This window comes from Zootoca vivipara, chromosome 3 (assembly GCF_963506605.1).
Source record: "Zootoca vivipara chromosome 3, rZooViv1.1, whole genome shotgun sequence".
NCBI lineage: Eukaryota > Metazoa > Chordata > Lepidosauria > Squamata > Lacertidae > Zootoca > Zootoca vivipara.
In genome coordinates this window covers 10,422,397-10,437,690 of record NC_083278.1, presented here as the reverse complement: position 1 = coordinate 10,437,690, position 15,294 = coordinate 10,422,397, and positions in this window count along the sequence as shown.

The following is a 15,294-nucleotide window of genomic DNA, read 5'->3' as shown; positions in this document are numbered from 1 at the left end:
TACACAAGCCTAAATTATTATTATTATTATTATTATTATTATTATTATTATTATTTGTTGTTGTTGTTGTTGTTGTTGTTGTTGTTGTTGTTGTATGTGATTGAATCTCTTCTGTGAAATAATGACAGTCTGGAAAGCAACCCAAGTTCCATCCTGGGTGTGCAACCATTTGGACAAGGAGGGTACAAGTGATTTGAGCAACTGTTTAGTCTTATTTATTTTGCTTTGGAGCTAGTAATACAGGCAACTCTAGATTTACACAGGGTTTAAATCTTGTTGTGGGGGAGGAAGGGAAAGGAGAATGCTAGCCAATTTGAGACTCCTTCGGGTAGTGATAAAGCGGGATATCAAATCCAAACTCCTCCTCCTCCTCCTCCTCTTCTTCTTCTTCTTCTGATAGCGTGTAAAGCCAGAATTGCGTATAGTCAAAACACATTGGATTAAATGACGGGTGGGATTGTCCATGTCTATTTTTCCTGTATGACTGCCCCCTTTCTGGCCCTTTTAATTATTGTTGTTGTTATTTGCTAAGCAGGGATCCAGGTGGCGCTGTGGTTAAACCACAGAGTCTAGGGCTTGCTGATCAGAATGTCGGCGGTTCGAATCCCTGCAATGGGGTGAGCTTAGACCTAGCAGTTCGAAAGCACGTCAAAGTGCAAGTAGATAAATAGGGACCGCTCTAGGCTCTGTAGTTTAACCCACAGCGCCACCTTGACATTAGGACATGTTATAAGGCATGCCGCTCCAAGCGGGGAGGTAAATGGCATTTCCGTGTGCTGCTCTGGTTTGCCAGAAGCAGCTTTGTCATGCTGGCCACATGACCCGGAAGCTGTCTGTGGACAAATGCCGGCTCCCTCGGCCTATAGAGTTGGATGAGCACTGCCACCCCAGAGTCGGACACGACTGGACCTGATGGTCAGGGGCCTCTTTACCTTTACCTCTATTTGCTAAGCACGGAAAAGTGAATTAAATGCACATGTTGTGAATTACCTGTAGTTTATTCTTTTGGATTCTTCTATTTCTACTTAGGTAAACAACCCAGTCCAAGATCTATTTCCAGTCTTTTGGTTAGAAAAATCTGGTTGGGTTAGAGAGCCCAGAGTCTGGTTAATTCCTGCCCTAAGCACTGGGACTGGGTTGTTCGAAATGAATGACAATATAGCACTGATGCCATATTCCACGCCCACCTTTCTTCCTCAAGCACGTTTCCAAAAAAAAAAAAAAAAAAAAGAGCCAGTGTGAGAGGTTGATGCCAAGATGGCACTTAATTTAGCCAGGTAAGGAAGAAACACAAGAGACCTTTCTTTGAAGTCGCTAGCGTCCTTCACTGTCAGTTTGATCAATCGACTGAAACCAATTACTGGTAAGTCTAAGAGGCTAATGCTCTTACCTCTCTAAATTTAGCGTGACTGGAATTGCTGGGTGGGAAATCTGACATGGAAAGCCGTTCTCACTCCCTGTAGCAGAGTTGGTAAATTCTGACAAAAATGTAGAAAGCTCATATAAGACTGGGTCACTTTTTGACCCTTATACTATTATGCCTTCCACAAGGCAAAGCAAGAGCATGGGGACAGAGAGACTTGCCTTATTCTGATTCAGACCTTATTCTGATTCATTGGTCTCCCTCCAGCTCTACACCAGGTGTGGGGAACCTTTGCCCCCCCCCCCAGATATGGCTGAATTACAGTTCCTATAATTGCTGGTCATTGGGCAGGCTTACTAGGGCTGATGGGAGTTGTGTTTCATTATTATTATTTTTAAAAAAACCATTTTATTGAATTTCTTGTAACATTTTGCAAAAAAATGTTTAATCAAATTTTACATTTTTCAATCTTCCCCCTCCCCATTGACTTCCCTCATCTTCCCCTCCTGCTTTGTTATGATTTTTTTTTGTTATCATCTGCATGTTAATATACATAAAATGCTATTGCATTTTCTCCATATTTTAATTAAATAAAATTGTGAATGTTTATTCAAAACCTGCCAACGAGTCCAGCTCTTGTTGTTGTTTCTGTAGATAAGTTGTGAAAGGTTCCCAGTCTTTTTTAAAGTCACTATTGTCCTTTTCATGTAATTTGTCTGTTAATTTTGCTAATTCTGCATAGCTCATCAGTTTTTATTGCCATCGTTATTTCGTTGGTACTTCTCCAGTCTTCCAACCTTGAGCTAATAGAATTCTCGCCGCTGTTGTAGCATACATAGAAATTTTCCATTTTTCTATCGGCAATTCTTGGCCTGAAATACCTAGTAAAAAGGCTTCTGTTTTTTTCTGTTCTTCTTCTTCTTCTTTTTTTTACAAATGTCATTTTAAACATCCCCCGCCCCAATTCATTATATATAATTTTGATTCCAGATTAATCAATCAATCAATCAATCAATATATCATTTCGATGGAAGTTGTGCTTCAGAAACATCTGGAGGGGCAAAGGTTCCCCCCTTGTGGGCCACAGTGATTGGCAGCCGGTCTTCAGACAGGCATTTCTCCCAGGTGCTGCTGGGTATCGAACCTGGGAGCATCTGAATGCAAAGAGGATGTTTTGCCACTGAGCTACAAGGCTAACCTGATCCCATGCATCCCTACCGTGTTTCTCATATTATAAGACATGTCTTATATTTATTTTTTCCTCAAAAAAAACCCACTATGGCTTATTTTCAAGGGATGTCTTATTTTTTTCCTCCTCCTGCCGTGGCCGGCATTGCTGCTACGCCTATCACTATGTCTTATTTTCGGGGTATGGCTTATATTCCTTGAATGCTTAAAAATCCTGCTATGGCTTATTTTATGGGTATGTCTTAAAATATGAGAAACAGGGTAGAAGTACGTCCTACTCATTTCAGTGGGACTTACCCCAAAGTAAATTTGCATAGGATTGTAACCAAAGAGTGGTTAAAAAACAAAAAACCATTCTCATGCCATAATTTTTATTTAGATCCCATTCCACCCCCCTTCCAAAGAGCTTGCAGGCATCCCCAAACTTCGGCCCTCCAGATGTTCTGGACTACAATCCCCATCATCCCTAGCCACTGGTCCTGTTAGCTAGGGATCATGGGAGTTGTAGGCCAAAACATCTGGAGGGCCGCAGTTTGGGGATGCCTGGAGGCAATAACATGGTTCCCTCACGCCAGGCTTTTATTCTTATAACAACCCTGTGAGGTTAGGATAAGAAATCGTGATTACCATCTGCTGAGCTTCATGACTGAGAGGGGTGCCCCCAGTTCTAATTCAATGCTCCGTTGCGACAAAATGTCTCTTTTCAGGTCCCCCTGAAGCTGCAAAACATTAGACTCCAACGCATGGTGTGAATTCCTTACTTATGTATGGGTGTGGAAGATAACCATCTTTAAGAACAAAACAGGACATTCTGACCAGCTTCACTTTCACATTATAGTAGAAGCTAATACACACAACACTTGGGGGTGTTATGTGTGTAAGCAAGAAAACACCACGGGATTGTCACTTGATTAATTTCCCCTACTGCCCCCCGTCTGTTCCTGGGCCCAACCAGGGCCGGCCCTAAGGCAAGGCTGGGTGGCGCAATGTGCCAGGGCGCCGGGCTGCCAGGGGGGCGCCGCGCTGCAGCGCCCACCAGACAGCCGCACTGGGAAACAGGGCGGGGGGGGGGTGCCGGAGGGATCTTCGCACCACAGCGCCAGGGCGCCAGATATGCTTAAGATGGCCCTGGGCCCAACTTAAAGTGTTGGCTTTAGTCTTCAAGCCCTAAATGGTTTGGAACCACGCTGCCTGAAAGACCACAATAGGGACCTACCCTAACCTTCTTCGGAGGCCCTGGGCTCTGAGCACCCCAGCTAAATGAAGCTAGTAATCACCAAGGAGAGGACATTCTTAGCAATGGTGCCCTGGTTAGAGAACAACTGCCCCAGAGAGCTTCCTCTGGCACCATCGTTGTGCTCCTTTTGGCACTAGCTGAAGACCATACGGCTTGCCCAGGTCTTTAAAAAAAACCTAAGCAACCTTATGTATTATTGCCTAAACTTCATAGTTCTAAAAATATGTGTTTCAAGTGCAGTTTTAGTTATGTTTGTGCTCCATTTTAATTTTGTGCCACCCAGACAACTTATGGTGGCTCAGGAGGAGAGCAGGTTTTATTTCAAGTCCAGTTCCCAACATTTCCAGGTAGGACTAGGAGACGCCATAGCTGCCAAGTTATCCCTTTTTTAAAGGGATTTTCCCTTATGCTGAATAGGCTTCCTCGCGAGAAAAGGGAAAACTTGGCAGCTATGGGAGACGCCCCCGTCTGCTAGCCAGTAAGCCTGATACTTATTTCTCCCACCCTTGTGGGCCACGTTTGACAGGTGGGTGGCTCAAACCATCTGATGGCACAATGGCGCCAGGTGGCCTGCTTTTGCATTAATCTGTGCATGGAAGCCCCAATGAGCAGTGATTCTCTGGGGCTTGCAGAGTGCAGTGCACAGTGCTAAGCAAGCTATGACAACCAGCTGGTTGTTGGAGCTTGCAAAGCACTGGGCCTGGGTCTTTGCAGAGGCCTCTGTAGGTGCTGCAAACTTCCTTCTGACTCAGCTGTGTCTTTACTGCATATATACTGTATATTGTTGACGTCAGAGCTGCGACATCGCAACTAAGAAGCTCAAATCATATGCATAGCTGCCAAGTCTCCCGTATTCCCCGGGAAATCCCCATTTTTCCAGCTGTTCCTAGCTGAAAAAATGGATTTTTTTGTTTTTCCCTGGTTTATTCTGGCGTGGTGGCCATTTTGGAACTGGGTGGAGCATGCTCAGAAGCGACTTTTGATGCTGCTCTGCCCAGTTCCAAAATGGCTGCAGTGCGACTTCTGGCGCGGCGGCCATTTTGGAACTGGGCAAAGCAGTATCAAAAGTCACTTCTGAGCATGCTCCGCCCAGTTCCAAAATGGCGGCAGCGCTACTTCTGGTCTGCTACTTCCAGCCCGGTCCCTTATTTCTACGACAGCAACTTGGCAAGTATGCATATGTATGGCTGACACTGTTCTTCGAAAACTAAACCAATTAAACCAAACTTTAACATTCAAAAATTTTACTTGCAGAAACGTATAGATGAATTAAAACATAATATTTACAGTCAAATGCTTGTCCAAGCATGGGCTTACAATCTCTTCTTCTAACTTCCAAACAACCGCATTTCCCTCTCTTTCAAAGCTCAGCACTCAGCCTTCTGTATCTCCTTTAGGTCATGCCATGCAGTTCCTAGGAGAGATTTCCTCTCCTGCAGCTTGGCTCTCTTGCTTTCAAGCAGGGAAGAAGCACTCCAACACTCTATTCAACATAGCAGTGTTCACAGTGGAATCTAAAACACAGTCATCTTGTGTCACATAAAATGGAATCTCCCATGTGACCAACGTTATTCCAATCACATGAGAACTCTTTAGAATTCATACAAGCATTGACAATTTCAGGGAATTTAATTACTATACTTAACTTATACGACACCAGCTACAGACCAGGTGGATGTGGAGTGGCCAAACAGAGAACTCCAGTGGCCCTGATAAGGCTCATGGGCCAGAAATTCTGAGTTTGATGGACCAATGGACTGACTCACTATAAGGCACCCCCCCCAACTCGGCCTTCCATATGTTTTGGGACTACAATTCCCATAATCCCTGACCGCTGGTCCTGCTAGCTAGGGATGATGGGAGTTGTAGTCCCAAAATATCTGGAGGGCCAAGTTTGGAAATGCCTGCTATAAGGCATCTTTCTAGGTTCCTACATTCTGTTATGTCTATCTAACTTACTTTGCTTTTTCGGGTATGCTTTTTTTGCTTGCAGTTGGAGAGATTAGCAACCCACCCTGGATTTTGAAATAAACTGTAAAATCCTGCTAATGGCCTCCATGACTCTTTCAGGTTCTTGCAGCCCCAGGGAGAACGTTTGCATTAACAAGATGACAAAATGCATAGTTGAACTCTCTGTTCCCTCTGATTCACATAGAAAAATCCCATTAATCCAGTGTTTTATTAGATTACACTCCAAGGAGCAGAGAGTTAATTTGGGAGGAGTCAACATACATTTAAGCAGAACATTAATATTTACCATTTGCATCTTTTCAGGTCTGTGAAGTGGGTGAAGTGATTGGCTAGAGATTATAACTTCAATTAGGTAGTGCTAATAGGCAAAGCAATGATGCCTCACTGAGGGAAATTGCTAAAATTGTACTTTAAGTATAGTCAATTAACTAGATTTTGACAAAGCAAGGAAAAGATGAAACAGAAGCCTTTGGATAAAATAATGAGAAGGAACATGTCTGTTTGGGGAATCCTAATATTTTGGTTGAAATCCATTAAGTGAAATTAAATACTATTTTAAACCAAAGCGCTAGAATATCTAATTAAGTTAGCAAAAGGCTCGGGGAAAATGGTATTGTTGGGGGAATTAGAGAGGAGGTTTACTAGCACATCAACCAAGATGGAGCCCATAGGGGTAAAATAAATAAATATATATTTTTGCACATTAGAGATGGGATGGGAAACTCCCTGGATAGTGAAACTAAAAATTTAGTGAAGATTTATTTAGGGGTAACTTTGAGGTTTGGAGCCTTAAGAAGGAAATTAAAGATTTTAGTTCAGGAACATAACTGAGTAAAATATTGGGGAGGGGAAGGAAAACCTGGATGTGATTTCTCAGATCAAGTGTTAAATGCCCAAGGGCCAAATAAAGGAGACTGAATTTATGCTGCGTTTGGTCCCGGGATTATGGAAGCAGCAGCCTAGTGCTATAGGGAGACTAATAAGAGCCTTTCCAGGTAAGATTTCATTGCACAACTAGGTATGCAAAACATTTAGCCAGTTGCAGCAATCCAGATGCAGCAGTTCCGGTGCAAAAGTATTTAGCCAAATGACATCTTCCACCTGGGGGGAAACCACATTTTCCAAGCAATGCACTGCTATTTTGGTTTGATGGGGGAAATGAATACTTGCACTAGCTAGCGGTTCCACTATGACAGTGAGTGCAGCCTGGAATGTGATTTCGTGCCAGATGGGCGGGGTATAAATAATAAATTATTATTATTATTATTATTATTATTATTAGGCAGCTATCAGTTAGTAGCTGCAACATCACTGGAAAGGATAGAGGCATCCTTCCATGCCCTGCAACCATGCAAATAGGATTTTTCAAACTTTTTCCCTCATGCCTCTTTTAAAGGCAGAGTTTTCGCCTAACTCCCTGTTTTGCTTTCCGGCCCCTTCCGTTTAGTCTCGGGTATTGTTAAGGTGCCAGCAAGTGGGCACACTGAAGGGCAGCAGACGGGGTCGGACAAGCCAAGGTCAATAGACTGGTCAGAGTCAGTTGAAGTCAGGCAGCTACATAGGAGTCAAGAGTAGAGAAGGTCAGTTCAAGCCAGAAGTCTTACTTGGAGTCAAGAGTAGCCAAAGGCAGTCAAGACAGGAGTCCAAAAGGCGAGGTCAGGGAAGCCAGAAGTCCAAAAGCCGAGGTCAAGGAAGCCAGATCAAGATCACAGGAACCAAAGACAAGATGAGCTAAGCAACTAGGCACTTCAGTACGACGTTGCAGACGCTGAGGAGTGGCCAGCCCGCCTCTCTCTTAAGTAGCAGGTTCCCTCCCCTGCTTTTTATGAACTGCAGCTGTTTCTAATTGCAGCCGGCATTTTTCAGCTCTGCGTTCCTTTGCAGAGAAGGGAGGAGGGGAAGGGGCCATCTGATAACCTGCCTGACTGGGGCCTGGTTCTGGATCGACTTGTTGCTGCAGTTCTGATCTTCCCTCCTCCCTGTCAGATTGCTCTTCCTCTGAGTGCTGCCACCTGTCTTCCCCAGGTGTGCATTCCTCAGATTCCTCTGTGGGGGCTTGCCTCTGTGGGGGCTCGTCAGGGGGGGGGGCTAGCCACCACTCTTCCTCGTCATCTGTCTCAACCCTGACAGGTATGGACATTTTTCTTCTGCAGCCTTTCTGTTTTGCTCCTCTAAGCTCCGTTGCTTACAAGAAACTAGGAAAGTTTGATGCTTAGTGGTCCCATAGCTGCCAAGTTATCCCTTTTTTTCAGGGATTTTCCATTATGCTGAATAGGCTTCCTCGCGAGAAAAGGGAAAACTTGGCAGCTATGAGTGGTCCCCAGATGTGGCGGCAGATAACTTCATGGACCGGGAAGCACATTTGTGTCTGCGTCACCTCAAAACGTGGAATGCGCATTTCCAATGGTGGATTTTCCTTGCTGGGATCAAGAAGCCTAATGTTTTAAGGTTTTATTGATAAAATATCTCTAAGCTGCTTTCATAGTTAAAGATGTCATTGACATATCACTGTTTTTCTGGGGTTTCCCCCTTCCAGGGGCGACCGAAAGCTAACCGACACCCAGGGCAGGGGAAACTGCCGGCTGCACATGCGTTGCGCCGCTACGTACAACACATGAGTGGCATCGCTACGTAGGGCGCATATATGGTGTCGCTACATACAGTGCATGTGTGCAACACTGCACATGTGTTGTACGTAGCAGCTTGCCACCGGCACTGCTCGAATGCTGTACAGACGGTGGTGGGATCCTATGCTCGCGGCTGCAGCTGTGAACGGAGGGTCCTCTACATGTGGCTGCAGCAGCGTGATGGCTGCTTGTGCCGCCGCGACAGGGTGAGTAGCCTGCGGGGCGCCTTGTCACCCCCCAGACGTGGCACCCAGGGCACACACACACACCCCGACCCCCTTGCGACGCCACTGCTCTTTTCTCTCTTGAAATTGGTCCAGGATCCATGTTGTCAGGAAAGATGGGATGTGACTGTTTCCACCTTTAAGGGGGTTTCCGGCAAAGTGTCATGAGCTTGGCTAATGGATCCATTACTTTGAAATAGGTCTACTTGAGCACAGGTGACCCAGGTAGCGCTGTGGGTTAAACCACAGAGTCTAGGGCTTGTTGATCAGAAGGTTGGCGGTTCGAATCCCTGCAACTGGGTGAGCTCCCGTTGCTCGGTCCCAGCTCCTGGCAACCTAGCAGTTCAAAAGCACATCAAAGTGTGAGTAGATAAATAGGGACTGCTCCGGCGGGAAGGTAAACAACATTTCCGTACGCTGCTCCGGTTCGCCAGAAGCAGCTTTGTCATGCCGGCCACATGATCTGGAAGCTGTCTGCGGACACACGCCGGCTCCCTCGGCCTATAGAGCGAGATGAGCGCCGCAACCCCAGAGTCGGACACGACTGGACCTGATGGTCAGGGGCCCCTTTACCTTTGCCTTTACTCTGAGCATAACAAACTTCTTAGCACCCAATTTCACCATCACTAGTCGCAAACATCCTCATTATGTTGGGCACTGCCAAGGAGCTTTAGCATCTCGACCTCAAGTCAACGGTTTGTCCCTGCTGAGCCTACAGACCAATAAAGTCCCCCCCGCCCCGCTTCTATGGTCAGACATTTCCTGTGTAGGCTTCTACAGACAGTTTAACAAACTGCAACGGCGATAGTAAGGGCTTAAAAGCCTTTCTTAAAGAATTTACTAAGTATTCTGACCTCCATCATCATCTTGTTAAATTCATTTTATATCTCGAGACGAGTTAGTGAAATATGCATGGGTCCATTGTATTAAAGCGAATTGTACCTTTCAATTGGCCTCTGATTTGCGCTCTGCAATAACTGCTGATAGTGTCTATACAAACCCTGGACATGATTTGATGTTATTTTATTACCATCCTATTATTCTCCTTTCTAACATGCAGGCAGGTGGTGACTGCAGGTTTTTGAGTGCTTACCGGGCAATATTTAACATGGGATGTTTTATTTATTAGCATAAAGAGACACAATGGATTGTTGATGATTAAAGGGTTGATACTGCTGCCACACTTGTCAAAAATATAGACTTAATTCAATAGAGAGGCGGCAGCTAGTCTCCGCGTTGATCTATGCTGAAGCCAACTGCATCTGAAAGCAGCATTGGCCTCTTAATTTTAAGCTCTAGGGCACAGCATAAAAAGGTTGAATTCTTACTAAGTGCCTATAATTGCATGCTACCAGCAATGAAAATACAAGCCAAATTTTCGAAATTGGAAAGTGTTAATCTTTTCCGCTATGGCCCATTTCCAGAATAAACAAACAAACAATCAATTTTTTAAAAAAACAAAACATCACATTGGTTGGAAGGCAGATTTGGGACCGTGTCTTTAAATATAGATTATCCCCTTTGGGCAATTGTAGACATTCTAATGGGATGTAGCGGAGCATGCGGTCTCTTAAGATACACAGGAGCCAAACCGTTTAGGGCTTAAGATCAACATCTGGAATTGTGAGCAGGTTCCAGGAAGCCAGTGGCAAACCCCGGAATATGCATGTTTTAATATGCTCCCAGCAACATGTTTCTGCAGCGACAGCCCCCGAGCTCTCCACGCTGTGCACATCACACTACGGTGGTGCTAGGAACGATGATCATCAGACCTGAATCCGAAAAAAGGGCAATTGGAAAGAGCCCATTCTACAACACAATGATGCTCAAGGGACAATGGCAAAAGCAGCAGATCTGAATGATCGATGGGCATTGCAATTCAAATGGTGGGCATGCACCATGTCTTGTTATCAATTATGTGGTGCAAGGTTTACCTGCCCCCCCCTGCCAATATTTTATTCAATTTTGTGCTACTGCTTTGTGGGTGGGATTCCAGTACCCCCCTGCCAAATTGTGGCTGTAAAGGGACATTAAAGGTAAAGGGACCCCTGACCCTTAGGTCCAGTCGTGACCGACTCTGGGGTTGCGCGCTCATCTCGCGTTATTGGCCGAGGGAGCCGGCGTACAGCTTCCAAGTCATGTGGCCAGCATGACAAAGCTGCTTCTGGCGAACCAGAGCAGCACACGGAAACGCCATTTACCTTCCCGCTGTAGCGGTACCTAATTATCTACTTGCACTTTGGCGTGCTTTCGAACTGCTAGGTTGGCAGGAGCTGGGACCGAGGAACAGGAGCTCTCCCCGTCACAGGGATTCGAACCGCCGATCTTCTGATCAGCAAGCCCTAGGCTCAGTGGTTTAACCCACAGCGCCACCTGGGTCCCAAAGGGACATTATCGTGCAACAAATCTGCTTTCCCCCTCCTCCCTCGCAAGACCGCACAGGCTTTTTGTGGTGGCGAGGGGGAGAAGGTCGGAGCTAACAGACTTTTGACAAAACATGGCAAATATTTGATTAGTAAATAGCGGCCACCAGAAGACTGCCCGTGTGGTTCTGCTTTTCTTCATCAACATTAACTGAACTATCCGTCAAAGAGCAAATGTGAATCCCGAGCCATGATATCACACTCATCACATGGGTATCCTCAGGGCTTTTTTTTCTGCTGGAAAAACTCACTTCCAGCGCCTCTCCAGGGGGGACTATTGCCATTCTAAGAGAACAAGGGAGCTGTGCTTTTTCTAGAAAAATAGTGCTGGGTATTCTCCTAGCTGCAAGAATAAAACATTGTGCTGTAGGAGCTTAGATGCTGAAGGAGAAGATAAATAGGAAGAGAAGGAAGAAGAAACAAGGGAGTATTTCTTTAGGAGTGGAGAGAATGCCTCTTTAAAATGAGATGGGGAAACAACTAGAAAAGGAGAGATGATTGTGGTGAGGGCTGAGTTAAGTGCCTGAGAGGCCCCCAAGAAGTGAAAGATGAGCAGAAGTCATAGAGGGAGGAAAATGAAAAGCAACAGGATCCAGTAGGCAAGCCGATTTATTTTATTGATCTGCAGATTTGTAAACCGCTTCACACCCAAAACCTACCGATGCAGTGTGAGATAAGATAAAAAGATAAAACATCATCATTATTATTAATTAAATTTATATACGTACCACCCTTCCTCCAACGATCACAGGACAGTTTAAAGTATAAAAACACATAATTTCTATATATTTATATATGCAAATGTTATGCAAATCTACATACCCTTTTTGGCAGGACGCCTTTCCTTTCCTTTTAAAGTGATACCTAGTTAGCTATCCTATGTCAGAACGGCCTTTCAGCTATAGTTCATGTAAGTTTTCATGGAGGATGGGTCAAGCTGTATCCGAGTCGTACCACTGCTTTTGTGGGGCTTGTAGGACTGAGTGTTATTCCATCCAACACACACAAACATATACAACTGGATGCCAGGAAGAAAGGTTCTTTCTAGTTCACCCTTCTCTCTGACATTCTAGATTTCTGTGTTGAGGCAATGCTTCTAGACAAAGGAACATTCCATCATATGAGCCCACAGCCAGAAAACTGAAGCGCTGGAGTCCAGATATAGGTTGAGCACTTTGGTCAAAATAAGGCCCCGTACTAGCCTTTAAAAATGGTGAACTGTTTTGTAGACCTGTATTATAGCATCTGCATTGTTCAGAGAAGAAATGCCTTTCTCCTGAGGTCTTTATTTGAATCAGGTTGCTGCTGCTGCTGCTGTATTCTTTAGAGAAGACAGCAGCAGAAATAGAAGATTAATCATTTTGTACACTTGATGGCTTCATTGGACAGGCAATAAATCAATTATATTGAATTGGGAAAGGTATTGTTCAAATGCTATTAGCGCTCTCTCTCTCTGTCACCATTATTGAACAGGGATTTTAGGCCTGATTTAAAGAAGTCTTCCACAAGCCTCTCCTTGGAAGGTGCGCAGTATTTTATCTATTCTACCACCAATTTCGGGGTTCCGTCCCTGGGCTTAATTTTTTACTTTTAAGTTTTATGACTTTGCTATCATTTGCTTCTCTTTTCCTTCTGATTTTTCAAACTAATGCATCATGCAATATTTATTTCTTTTAGTGTGTAAATGATCAGATTTGTAAAAAGGATTTCACTAATAGTGGAAGCATCATGCTGTTTGTTTAGTCGTTCAGTCGTGTCCGGCTCTTCGTGACCCCATGGACCATAGCACGCCAGGCACTCCTGTCTTGCACTGCCTCCCGCAGTTTGGTCAAACTCATGTTCGTAGCTTCGAGAACACTGTCCAACCATCTCGTCCTCTGTCGTCCCCTTCTCCTAGTGCCCTCAATCTTTCCCAACATCAGGGTCTTTTCCAGGGAGTCTTCTCTTCTCATGAGGTGGCCAAAGTACTGGAGCCTCAGCTTCAGGATCTGCCCTTCCAGTGAGCACTCAGGGCTGATTTCCTTCAGAATGGAGGTTTTATCTTCCTGCAGTCCATGGGACTCTCAAGAGTCTCCTCCAGCACCACAATTCAAAAGCATCAATTCTTTGGCGACCAGCCTTCTTTATGGTCCAACTCTCACTTCCATACAGGATCACACTTCAAAATGACCTGAACAGATTAGACAACTGGGCCAAAGAAGATGAATTTTAACAGGGAGAAATGTAAAGTACTACCGGTACACTTGGGCAAAAAAGGCACAAATACAGGATGGGTGACACCTGGCTTGAGAGCAATACATGTGAAAAGGATCTAGGAGTCTTGGTAGACCACAAACTTGACATGAGTCAACAGTGTGATGCAGCAGCTAAAAAAGCCAATGCAATTCTGGGCTGCATCAATAGGAGTATAGCATCTAGATCAAGGGAAATAATAGTACCACTGTATTCTGCTCTGGTCAGACCTCACCTGGAATACTGTGTCCAGTTCTGGGCACCACGGTTCAAGAAGGATACTGACAAGCTGGAACGTGTCCAGAGGAGGGCAACCAAAATGGTCAAAGGCCTGGAAACAATGCCTTATGAGGAACGGCTTAGGGAGCTGGGTATGTTTAGCCTGGAGAAGAGAAGGTTAAGGGATGATATGATAGCCATGTTCAAATATATAAAAGGATGTCATATAGAAGAGGGTGAAAGGTTGTTTTCTGCTGCTCCAGAGAAGCGGACACGGTGCAATGGATTCAAGCTACAAGAAAGAAGATTCCACCTAAACATTAGGAAGAACTTCCTGACAGTAAGAGCTGTTCGGCAGTGGAATTTGCTGCCAAGGAGTGTGGTGGAGTCTCCTTCTTTGGAGGTCTTTAAGCGGAGGCTTGACAGCCATCTGTCAGGAATGCTTTGATGGTGTTTCCTGCTTGGCAGGGGGTTGGACTGGATGGCCCTTGTGGTCTCTTCCAACTCTATGATTCTATGATTCAAATGGTTAGGGGTCTCTTTACCCTTTTACTATCAGATAAGAAACCATAACAGCTGCCTCTTTAATGAAAAAAAGATTGCAACTGACTTCGCAAGTAAAGTGCTGCAAAAACACCTTACTCTAAAACATTTGCTATGAACACTTCTGCTTTGGAAAAAGTAGAGAATTTGGGTGTTTCTTTTAATAACTTTTATAACTTGATTTACTTAAAGCATGGTCTTTTTATTTTAAAAAAATAGCAATTAAGATATTCATTTGCAAGTAAGAAGGAAAGAATGAAGCTATATTTTGATTAAAGGCAGAATGCAGTGCTTTAGGAAATACATTTTCATTGTTTGATTTGAATGAATACTCTCACTACCTGTGAACTTGCAAAACTCACTAAATCATACACTGGTTGCAGTTTTCAGTTTTGCAGATGAAATATAATAGTTTCCCCTTTGAGGTGATATCCATGTCCCTGGAAGAGGAATTAAAGATAATAAGACAGTGCAGTGAAATATTTGGCAATAATGTTAATAAGAATGCAGGAGATTATGGGCCTGCATATAAAAGAGGAGATGATGGAGATCGGGACTTATATTATCTGTACTATTGCTTGGAAAAATAAACTGCCTAAGTTAGGTGTATTGGAATATAGTTAGCTATAGAATACAATGAGAGAAAATATAAACCCCCAAAAGGAAAAATGATCCCCGGCTAGTAAGGCAATACCATAAAAAAAGTTAAGGATAACAAACTTAAATGAGCTTTATAATCAGTCTCTGTATTATCAAAATCTAATGGCTGTGTTGCCCATAAATATGTTTAACAAATTTTCTCCCTATATACATAAAAACGGAAGGCTGTTGTTACACTGTTATCATGTGGCTGACAATTGGCAAGCAAGCCAACTCCAGCATAGTGAGAGTGGCAATACCAAGCCCAAGGAATACAGAGAGAAAAATAAAAAACTAAACCACTCTGTTTAATTAATAATGTACAGCATTTCAACACCTTCTATTACATGAAATCTTAAGTAATTTATACAATGGCAAAATAATAATGACTTGCACAACTCAATCCTAATATTTCTGAAATACTGTAAGTCCATGAGAGAAATAAGTCTCTCTGTATATATTTGTGCGGTGCGGTCCCAACGGAACTCCAACAACGAGATACTTGGATTTCAATCTGTTTTGTGAATCGTCCTCTGGTCAGCCTGAAAAGGAACTCTAAATTATACATAGCTTATAAGAACCTCATACAATGACAAAAATTCTTAGCATAATAAAAACTCAATGCATT